This window comes from Dreissena polymorpha, chromosome 8 (assembly GCF_020536995.1).
Source record: "Dreissena polymorpha isolate Duluth1 chromosome 8, UMN_Dpol_1.0, whole genome shotgun sequence".
Taxonomy (NCBI): Eukaryota; Metazoa; Mollusca; class Bivalvia; order Myida; family Dreissenidae; genus Dreissena; species Dreissena polymorpha.
The window spans coordinates 85,250,363-85,260,324 of record NC_068362.1 but is presented as its reverse complement, the minus strand read 5'-3'; the positions used below and the strand labels follow the sequence as shown (position 1 = coordinate 85,260,324).

General features: G+C 42.8%; 1 pseudogene; it reads right to left on the bottom strand.

Moving 5' to 3' along the window:
• Window positions 1-4,248: 4,248 nt before the first annotated feature.
• Window positions 4,249-4,402, bottom strand: LOC127843293 (5.8S ribosomal RNA; annotated as a pseudogene).
• Between the last annotated feature and the right edge of the window lie 5,560 nt (window positions 4,403-9,962).

Below are 9,962 nucleotides of genomic sequence, written 5' to 3'. Positions count from 1 at the left end.
ACAGCACAGACTTACTGTCGCACATAGGAGGAGAAATTACAATGCTTTAAAAGGAAAGGATGTTAATAATTCCCAGTGGCTCAATAGGCTTCATTATACCAATCCGTTTTGAAACTGACGAGACAATACATGTTGATCCAATATATTGCACGTGTCAGTTTGCAAATATGTTGATGATTTATTTTATTTACGGTACTAATTAAACGTTTTAATGTTAATTGCTACAATTGGAAATGATGAATTTTTACCACTTTCGATCGAAATAAAGAACCCGATTCGAACCAATCAAATATGATAATATTATGTTGTATGTTTGTGGATATTGGTCTATATGCAAGCCACACTGACGTTAGTAGACTCGAGCTTAGAGTGTAGAAATAGAAATATGTTTGCAATTGAAAGGACAAATTAAACAAAACCCGACACCACAAGCTATGAGTCGATTACAGTTAGATTTGATTTAACTTATGTAATACTAGAATTAATCCAGTCAAAGACGTTGGGCTGTCACATGTTTTATGTATTATTTTAAGAAGCTAAGGTCGAGGTATATTGTTTAAATATATACACATACTGGGGCATACACGTATTTAGGAAAAACAATTGAATCGATAGCTGTTGAATATTATCCCATGTGAAAGTAGAGCCAGGTTGTATATTGCACCTAAAACATTGAAATTCACGTATGTGTAGATTGTTAATAACCCATTTATGCCTAGTGGACTCTCCCATCCTTCTAAATTGGATCAATTTATTTCCAAAATTAGGTATGTCTAGTATATTTATTTCTATATTTATTTTACAAAAAATTCTTTAAGCAAACCGCGCAGACCCTGATGAGACGCCGCATCATGCGGCGTCTCACATGGGTCTACGCTGTTTGCCAAGGCCTTTTTTTTCTAGACGCTTGGCATAAGTGGGTTAATGGCATGAACATGTAAGCAACGTATACAAACAACTATAACCGCAAAACTGATACACTGCTGTTTGTCATATTTGTTATAAGAAAAAAAGAGAGATAAAAAAAGATAAGATTTTTTTTTTGGTTCATAGTCCGTTTGTTCGTTCAGGAGTCAGTCGTTGAGCCGGTCTCATCTCGTTGTTTAAGAAAGTCGAGAAGCATTGTATCCGTCAGCATCACAGTCCCCGTTTGGCGGTTTATCTGCCTGCTTCTTACACTTTGACGGCGATGTCGAGTCGTAGATCCAGTTCTGTTCGGTCTCGCACAGGCAGAACTTGTCACTGCATGGCGGGACTTCACCTCCTTTATTTCCACAGCAGTCGTGTTGTTTACACTTGACTCCATTCGATCGATCACACGAGTTGGCTGAACGACAACACTCTTGGCCAAAGTCGTCTATGGAATGAAGACAAACAACATCAAATTGTAGTTTGAACTTGTCGTTTTCGAACTAATTATTCAAAGGGGTCGTCCAACAGATTTTGGCATGTATTGAAGCATGTCATTAAATGCTTTATATTGATTAATTTAAACATTTGACCTAAATATCTCCAGTAAAAAAACAAGGATACAAAAATGGAAAAAAAGTAAACCTCAACAGGGTTCCTACCACTGACCCTGGTCCTGTAGTAACAAGTCTCCCTGCATAGACCACTCGACCATCCATACTCATGCTTAGAGCGGATGTATTTTTTTTACCTATATAAGCAATCCTTGTAATTTCCCAAAATATAACGACAACACCAGAACTTTCCAAATTATTCAATCGTTTCGCGTATAATTTTCTTTTAGGTTTTCAAATCGTCAAAAGATGCATATAATGGATATTTAAGAGCATGGTAAATGGTCAGTATTACTATTTCCTCAAAAATGGCATAACAAACACGAACATTCGCGAATCTGAAACAACTTTTTTTAATTTTGTCAATTTACCAATCTGTTGGACGGCCCCTATAAAGTCTCGCTGTCTTCAAGCCTATATGTTTGACAATCATAACTATCTATGCGCGATTTATTGAATAAGTATAACATACATCTTTCATAGTAAAATCTCGTATGGTCATGATTACAGGAGGTTAGTGATAAATAACGGTTTGTTCATAACCCTTCCTTAACATTAACCCATTTATGCCTAGCGTCTATGAAAAAGGCATATGCAAACAGCGTAGACCCAGATGAGACGTCTCATCAGGGTCTGCGCTGTTTGCTTAAAATAATTTCTGTAAGACATATTCTAAATATAGAAACAAATATACTAGACATCCCTAACTTTGGAAATACATTGATCCAATTAAGAACGATGGGAGAGTCCACTAGGCATAAATGGATTAACCTGGTATTGTATTTATCTCATATTTTCGCTTATGGTTTATAGTTTGAAAGGAACAACTGAAATGGCTGGAAGTACCACACAACAGATAAGTACAAACAGGATATTATATCATGACGTCATTAAAGTCATTGCACAATACGTATCACATTTATCTTAAATTAAGAAATATCAAATGGGCAAAGTAACCGATGATACAATACAATTGACGGCATTGTTCTTCGCATGTCAGCTGTCAATGCGGAAGTTAACCTAAGTTTATTTTCTGTTGTTTTTTTTCGGAAATGCAAGGATGATGGTGGTTTATATACTTTCCATCGCCGAAACAGGTACAATATTCAATTTGATTTAAGAAGAGACAAGTAACTTTCAGGGGGATTTAATAAGATATATACTCGCTTGATGGCCCTGATTTATAGTGGAATCGAACTGCCTTACGATAACCTCATAGGTTACGCGCAAAAAAAAAAGAATCACGTTAATTATTAACTACTTTGCCTTGCAAATAAATTTGAGTTACTTCTTTTCTGTTGTGTCTTTTAAACTGAATATTAAAATATTGTGAATGTATGTATGTGTTCGCCACGTATGTAATTTAACTAGATTTTCGGTCAAAATAGACTTCCTTTAAACGAAAAATACCATTAAAGCGGAAAGTGTCGTCCCTGGTGAGCCTGTGCGGACTGCACAGGTTAATTTGGGACGACACTTTTCGCACATGCATTTTGCCCAATTTTCACAGAACAAGACACATCTAGATACATTTGTTTGAAACATGCTAAGCTATGTTTTCATAAAAGCATTATCGCGCGCTTATCACCCCAGGCGTCTTAACCCATTTATGCCTGTGGACTCTCCCATCCTTCTAAATTGGATCAAGTTATTTCAAAAATTAGGGATGTCTAGTATATTAATTTCTATATTTAGAATATTTCTTACAGAAATTCCTTTAAGCAAACAGCAGGGATCCTGATGAGACGCCGCATCATGCGGCGTCTGATCAGGGTCTACGCTGTTTGCCAAGGCTTTTTTTCTAGACGCTTGGCATAAATGGGTTGATTAATACTGAAATTATTAGCAACATTACCTACATATGTTGTCGCGGTTTGAACCATCAGTGAAACATAAACGAAACTTCAATAAAAGCACGTTCAGAAAGGTAGAGATTCAAATCGAACACAAAAAACAACATTTACCTTCTGGTGTGGTTGTTGATGCCGTAGGTGTTGTTAGCGTCGTAGTGGTTGTTGGTATCGTAGTGGTTGTTGGTGTCGTAGTGGTTGTTAGCGTCGTAGTGGTTGTTGGGGTCGTAGTGGTGGTTGCGGTCGTAGTGGTTGTTGCGGTCGTAGTTGTTGTTGGTGTCGTAGTGGTTGTGGGTGTCGTAGTGGTTGTCGCCTTAAATAATAAGTATGACGGTTATAACATGTAGATAATAGCACTTTAAGCAACTGGGTCCGGTTTAATGAGTGCGACCATGGTCGGGTGACTATGGTTGTACCAGCGAATAATCGTCGATAACGATAACCGGGTTTAGTGGAGAGCGACGATCGTCAGTCGAATGCGCGTTGTTCGACATACTGTCGAGCGTCCGCAGTCCACCCCTCACACCACGATTGTCGGCACCCAAAACCTATTTAAAATGCTAATAAATTACTGATATGCTTAAGTTCAGCGGGTAATCTCGTCTGATCCGGTGTCGGTTAGGCTAAGGTGTTCGTGGCCGGACAGTGGGCGCGAAGGTCGCCTTTCGGCTGCGCGAGACAAGAGGCCCATCGAGCCCTGCCGTCATGCCGCTTCGCGAGTGTTAGCTAGAACCGAGACCGCCACATATGTGGTCTGGAGACGGACGGACCGGCCGCTGGTGGGCCAGTACGACGCGTCAGAGCCCGGCTTCATGGTTCCCGAGTCCCCCGCTGCGGTACTGCTAGGACACTGATCGCTCGGGAGTACGTTTAGCCGACCCTCGGACAGGCGAGGCCCCGGCAAATAGCCGTGGCCGCAATGTGCGCTGAAGATGTAGATGTTCAATGTGTGCTGCAATTCACTTTAATTCACGCAGCTGGCTGCGCTGTTCATCGACGCACGAGCCGAGTGATCCACCACATAGATTTTTTTTGTCTGCACAATGACGGGTCGACTCGCGGCCACCGTGAGGCAGCCGTAGGTCGCGCTTCGACGCCGTGCAGGGCAAGCGAAGACTTGCGTTCTGGATGACTAATACAAGTCGAGATCGAGTGTTTCGTGAACCACGATCGGGGAGGCAGCGATTCTGCGCCACCGATCTTTGAACCTCGCGGGACAACTGAACGAGCTGACCCGCTGGCCTCGGGGTTGCGAGACCTCCATGTTCCCAATGTCTGGACGCTTCGGCGGATTCCGCGTCCGTTCGCATTTTGCCCTGGCGTTTCCAGCTTGTCATACACGCCGCCGTCATCAACGTGGGCTAGTAGCGCGGGAGGCAGCCAGTACCTCGGCCGCACGCTCATTGTCGCTCAACTTTGTCAGCCTCGCCGCAGCGCAGGGCCCCGACGACTGGGACCACGCGCGACTGACCGGTGGTTTTGAGATTCGCGAAGCGCTCCGGCTTTCTGCGATAGTCTCGGTAATGATCCATCAGAAGGTTCACCTACGGATACCTTGTTACGACTTGTACGACCTCTACCCCGGTCAACTTGCGCATCTTATCGGCGCACCGAGAGCCGACCGCGAAGCCGGCCCAAGGGTCCAATCCGAAGAGCTCATTCACTGGAGCGATCGGTAGCAGTGACGGGCGGTTTGTACAAAGGGCAGTGACATAATCAACGCGAGCTGATGACTCGCGCTTACTAGGAATTCCTCGTTCATGGGAACAATTGCAAGCCCCAATCCTTAGCACAAATGGGGTTCAACTGATTTTCCGGCCCTCTCGGGACAGGCAAGACGCACGCTGACCCATTCAGTGTAGCACATGTGCGGCCCCGAACATAAAAGGGAATCACAGACCTGTTATTGCTCAATCTCGCGTGACTAAACGCCACTCATCCTTCTAAGAAGCTCAAGGGGCGCAGCAGAGGACGCCCAAGCTATTTAGCAGGCCAGAGTCTCTTTCGTTATCTGAATTAACCAGTCAGATGGCTCCACAAACTAAGAACGGCCATGCACCACCAACCACCGATTGAGGAAAGAGCTCTCAATCTGTCAATCCTCGCAATCCTCTTTGGGGGCCCAACCAGGCCTGGCTCTCGCTGCTGTACGAGCGCCCGATGTCTCGATGAGAGAGAGAGAGAGAGAGAGAGAGAGAGAGAGAGAGAGAGAGAGAGAGAGAGAGAGAGAGAGAGAGAGAGAGAGAGAGAGAGAGAGAGAGAGAGAGAGAGGAGAGAGAGAGAGAGAGAGCGAGAGAGAGAGCAGAGAGAGAGAGAGAGAGAGAGAGAGAGGAATGTATTCGTCATCAGCGGTACCGTCCCACACGGTATTGTACCTTGCCAGCGGTTCTTTAGTTCCTCTCGGGACACGAAATCGCAGACACCGGACGATTCTCGACCGACAGCAGGCCGAAAATGAAGCCACCTTCGTGATCGGCAGGGCGTCCGCGGTCCCATGTGAGACCACAGATGCCTCGCGAGCTTGGAAGCCCGCTGGCCCGCGTGAGACCAGCCGGGCCGGCTAGCGAGTCCCGCAAGCCAGGCCGACCGAGACCACGCGGGCAAGTCAGCGGGTCCCGCTAGCGGGTCCCGCAAGTCAGGTCAACAGATACTCCGCAAGCTCGGAAGCCCGCTGGCCCGCGCAAGGAGGCGGCGAGACCACGACGGCGAGTCCCGCAAGCTAGGCCGACCGAGACCACGCGAGCTAGTCAGCGGGTCCCGCAAGCAAGGACCACCGAGGCCTCGCGAGCTCGAAAGCCCGTAAGCCCGCGCCACTTGTACGCATGTACCACTGGTACTACTACTTCGACTACCCCTACTACCACTGGCGGGGAATAATCACAGCTTCCACCACGGCCGTCGTTGGTTCCGCGAAAGGCCTTCTCTCAGGCCTCTCGTTCACGGACCAACTGGGGGTGTTTTGGCTCGTTAGGGGTATTCAGGGCTTAGTCCCCTTAGTCACGGCAATTTCTACCTCCGAAATGCTAATAAATAATAATTAAATAAATAAATAAAAATAAAAATCCTAAAAAGCGACTACCACGACCGCAGTCGACTGACCACACCGTCGTGCGACCACAGTCGCGGCAACTTGCTCCTTGAACGCGACGAGTGGTCAGTTGGCGGCCGACGAGCGTCGGTCGACCACACAGTAACGCGACTACAGTTCTGGGTTTGTAGTTTTTCATTAAACCGGACCCTGATTTCAAGATTTCCGTGCTGCAGTGATTATAGTGTCCGCCTACCGACTAGAAAGTTTGCGGTTTGATCCTCAAATATGTATTTTTTAAAATCACAATACTAGCTCTACCCAGGCAAATGGTTCGAGAGTATTTCAAGATATATACGGTTAGTTGAGCTAAACGTTAAGGTTTAACTTAATTATTTAATAATTGATATACAAATAATAGTTTGTAAAAAATAACACATATATAAATGCTTTAAGTTCACGTACCGGAGGTCGACACGTTAAACAGCAATCCTGTGGGTTTACTAGCTAAGGACAAATAAACACAACGCAGCCTGTTGTCCTATCTCCGTACATGCAATCTAAAAATGTATAAAATGACTGAGCATCGTTCTAGAAAATCCGGGTTTAACCCATTTATGCCTAGTGGACTCTCCCATCCTTCTAATTTGGATCAATTTAGTTCTAAAATTAGGGATGTCTAGTGTATTTATTTCTATATTTAAAATCATTCTTACAGATTTTCCTGTAAGCAAACAGCGCAGACCCTGATGAGACGCCGCATGATGCGGCGTCTCATCTGGGTCTTCGCTGTTTGCCGAGGCCTTTTTTTCTAGACGCTAGGCATAAATGGTTTAATTAATGTGCGTTAAGTGTCGTCCCAGATTAGTCAGTGCAGTCCCCACTAGCTTATCAGGAACGACACTGTCCGTTTAAAGGAAGTTTTCACTGAAAGTCTCTTCATATGGTTAAAAGAGTTAAAGCCGAAAGTGTTTAAACTGATTAGCCTACACGGACATCATGGGCTAATCTGGGACGACACTTAACGAAAATGCATGACATATTTTTTATGTCACAAATCGATTCCGCTTAGAATGGCCTTTAAGAAAAGGTATGGTTATGGGGGTCTCTATGTGCAAACTGTTGCATTTATTTTCGATTAAAGATGTCGCTTTAACATCAAATTATATAGGGAAACTATTTAGTATATTATGACCAAAACCTTGCCTAATGCTTGTGCATTAGGTTGTCCCAGATTAGCCTCTGCAGTCCACTTAGGTTTATCAGAGAGAATATTTTCCGCCTAAAGTGGATTTTTGCTAAGAAGGGACTTCCTTTTAACGAAAATTGCAATAAAATCTGTTAGTGACGCCCTGATAAGCATGTGCAGTCCGCAATACCAAAAACAAACGGAAAGTCCTTCCCTTATTAGCCTGTGCGGACTGCACAGATTAATCTCGTACGACACTTAACGCAATTGCATTGATCCAATATTTTCCATAGCGAGTATCACTTATTAAGAGAAGGGGAGGGTACCGAAAGAGTTACCTGCGATACCAGTTTGTTGCGCCGTACACGTGGCGCAGCAATGGCTCTCAACCGACGTATTGTAGCATACGCTTATACCGTAGGTGCCCGCGATCGCTTGATCGCAAGTCTTTCCTTCTATTAATTCGGAGCTATCAACGCACTCCATTGCTGTAAGCAAAACATATTTAGTTTGCGAGTGGAGGTATAACAAGAGGCTGTGTTTCAACACGTTTTCAATAAAATTCGGAAGCAAAAAATAATAATTTAGTACGCGAATGAAAGTAGTAAAGAGGCTGTGTTTCAAAGAGTTTTAACTGAAGAAAAAGCAAAATAAACGCGCGAAACTAACCTGACGAGAAAGCAAATGTCCCTACCAGGAACAAAACGGTTACCCAGCGATTCTAAAAAAAATATTAAAATATTTTGATCACTTGATGTAAATATTTGAATAAGAATACAACTCTTCATTAAAAACATGTTTGCACCTAAGTATGTCTCTTTGCTACATTTTATTGTTAATGAATAAAAACAACTGTAATGGCTGATATTAGACCTTTTCACGAAGAATAACCGTCCAGTATTTACTCAATTAAATAAACACACACAAATATATATTACTATATTGTAACATTTTACTGATTCAAAAAAATCTTATTGATACAAAAATAGTATACACTATTAGGGAGTATTTTCCAACGAACAGATCAATGTTTTACTTACTTTCGGCATGACCATCAAAGTCTGCATTCTCCACCAGCGAATAATGCCTTGTGTTGAACTTTGTTAAGACACCTTTAGAATAAAACCGCTGTCAACACCAAAAATAAATGAACCGTGCTTGTAAAAAATGGGTTTAATGCATAGGCGTAAAGGGTCTTCCCAGGTTAACATGTGCAGTCCGCGCAAGCTAATCAGGGACGACACTTTCCGCTAGTATGATATTTTTCGTTTTCAGTGAGTCTATTTTCATCACAAATTCAGTTTAGGCGGAAAGTGTCATACCTAACTAGCCTGTGGGGATTGCACATGCTTAAATGGGACGACACTTTCCGCACATGCATTAAACCCCATTTTCACATAAAACGGCACATATGTATGTCCCTTTTACAATATGAACGTCTGCGATCCACCACAGAATAAGAATAAAACCGCTGTCAACACCAACAATAGAAAAACCGCGCTCTGTGAAAAAGGTGTTTAATGCATGTGCGTAAAGTGTCTTCCCATATTAGCCTTTGCATTCTGCCTAAACTGGATTTTTGCTTAAAAGAGACTTTCTAGAAACGACAAATATCATAAAAGCGGAACGTGCCATCTCTGATTAGCCTGTGCGGACTGCACCGGCTAATCAGGGACGACGCTTTACGCACATGAATTAAACCCCCTTTTCACAGAGCACTGCTCATATGTGTATTTCCCTTTAACATTAATAATATATGAATTAATAGTATTAATATAACGAGCCCGATTCAGAGAAAATCAGTAACGTCACTTTCCGTCGTCCCCGCTGAGCCAGTTAAATCCGAACACTTTACAAGTTTTCTTCTACTACTACTGCTACTATTTTAATTCCATGTTTTTTTAAGCCTCAGCCATTTCATGAACATATTAATTACAGAGCATTGAAACATATATAAAACATGAAAATGGCCATTCTTTGTAAGAATTATAACAGACTATGAGGAGTTAAATACTTGTTTTCTATATACATATTTAAATTAAAAGTTAGGTTACCACTGCTAATCCAAAATTAAAAGCTGCCATAGGATATAATGAAGTAAAATACTGACACTGCGATAAGTAGCACTAACTCGCATAAAATGGTTTAAGAAATCGATTATCACCTCTGACCAGGTCGGAACTGAACTGATTAGCAATTATGGTTACCTACGCTTAGATAAAAACAAAGACAATAGTGACATTGCTTACATTTTAAAACCATATCTGATTCAGTTAAAAGTTATTACTAAGAAAACTAAGACCCCCCTCCCCTGAACGGTGACTCCAGAATGATAGAGACATACATGAATATAGCAGATCAGACATCCAGCA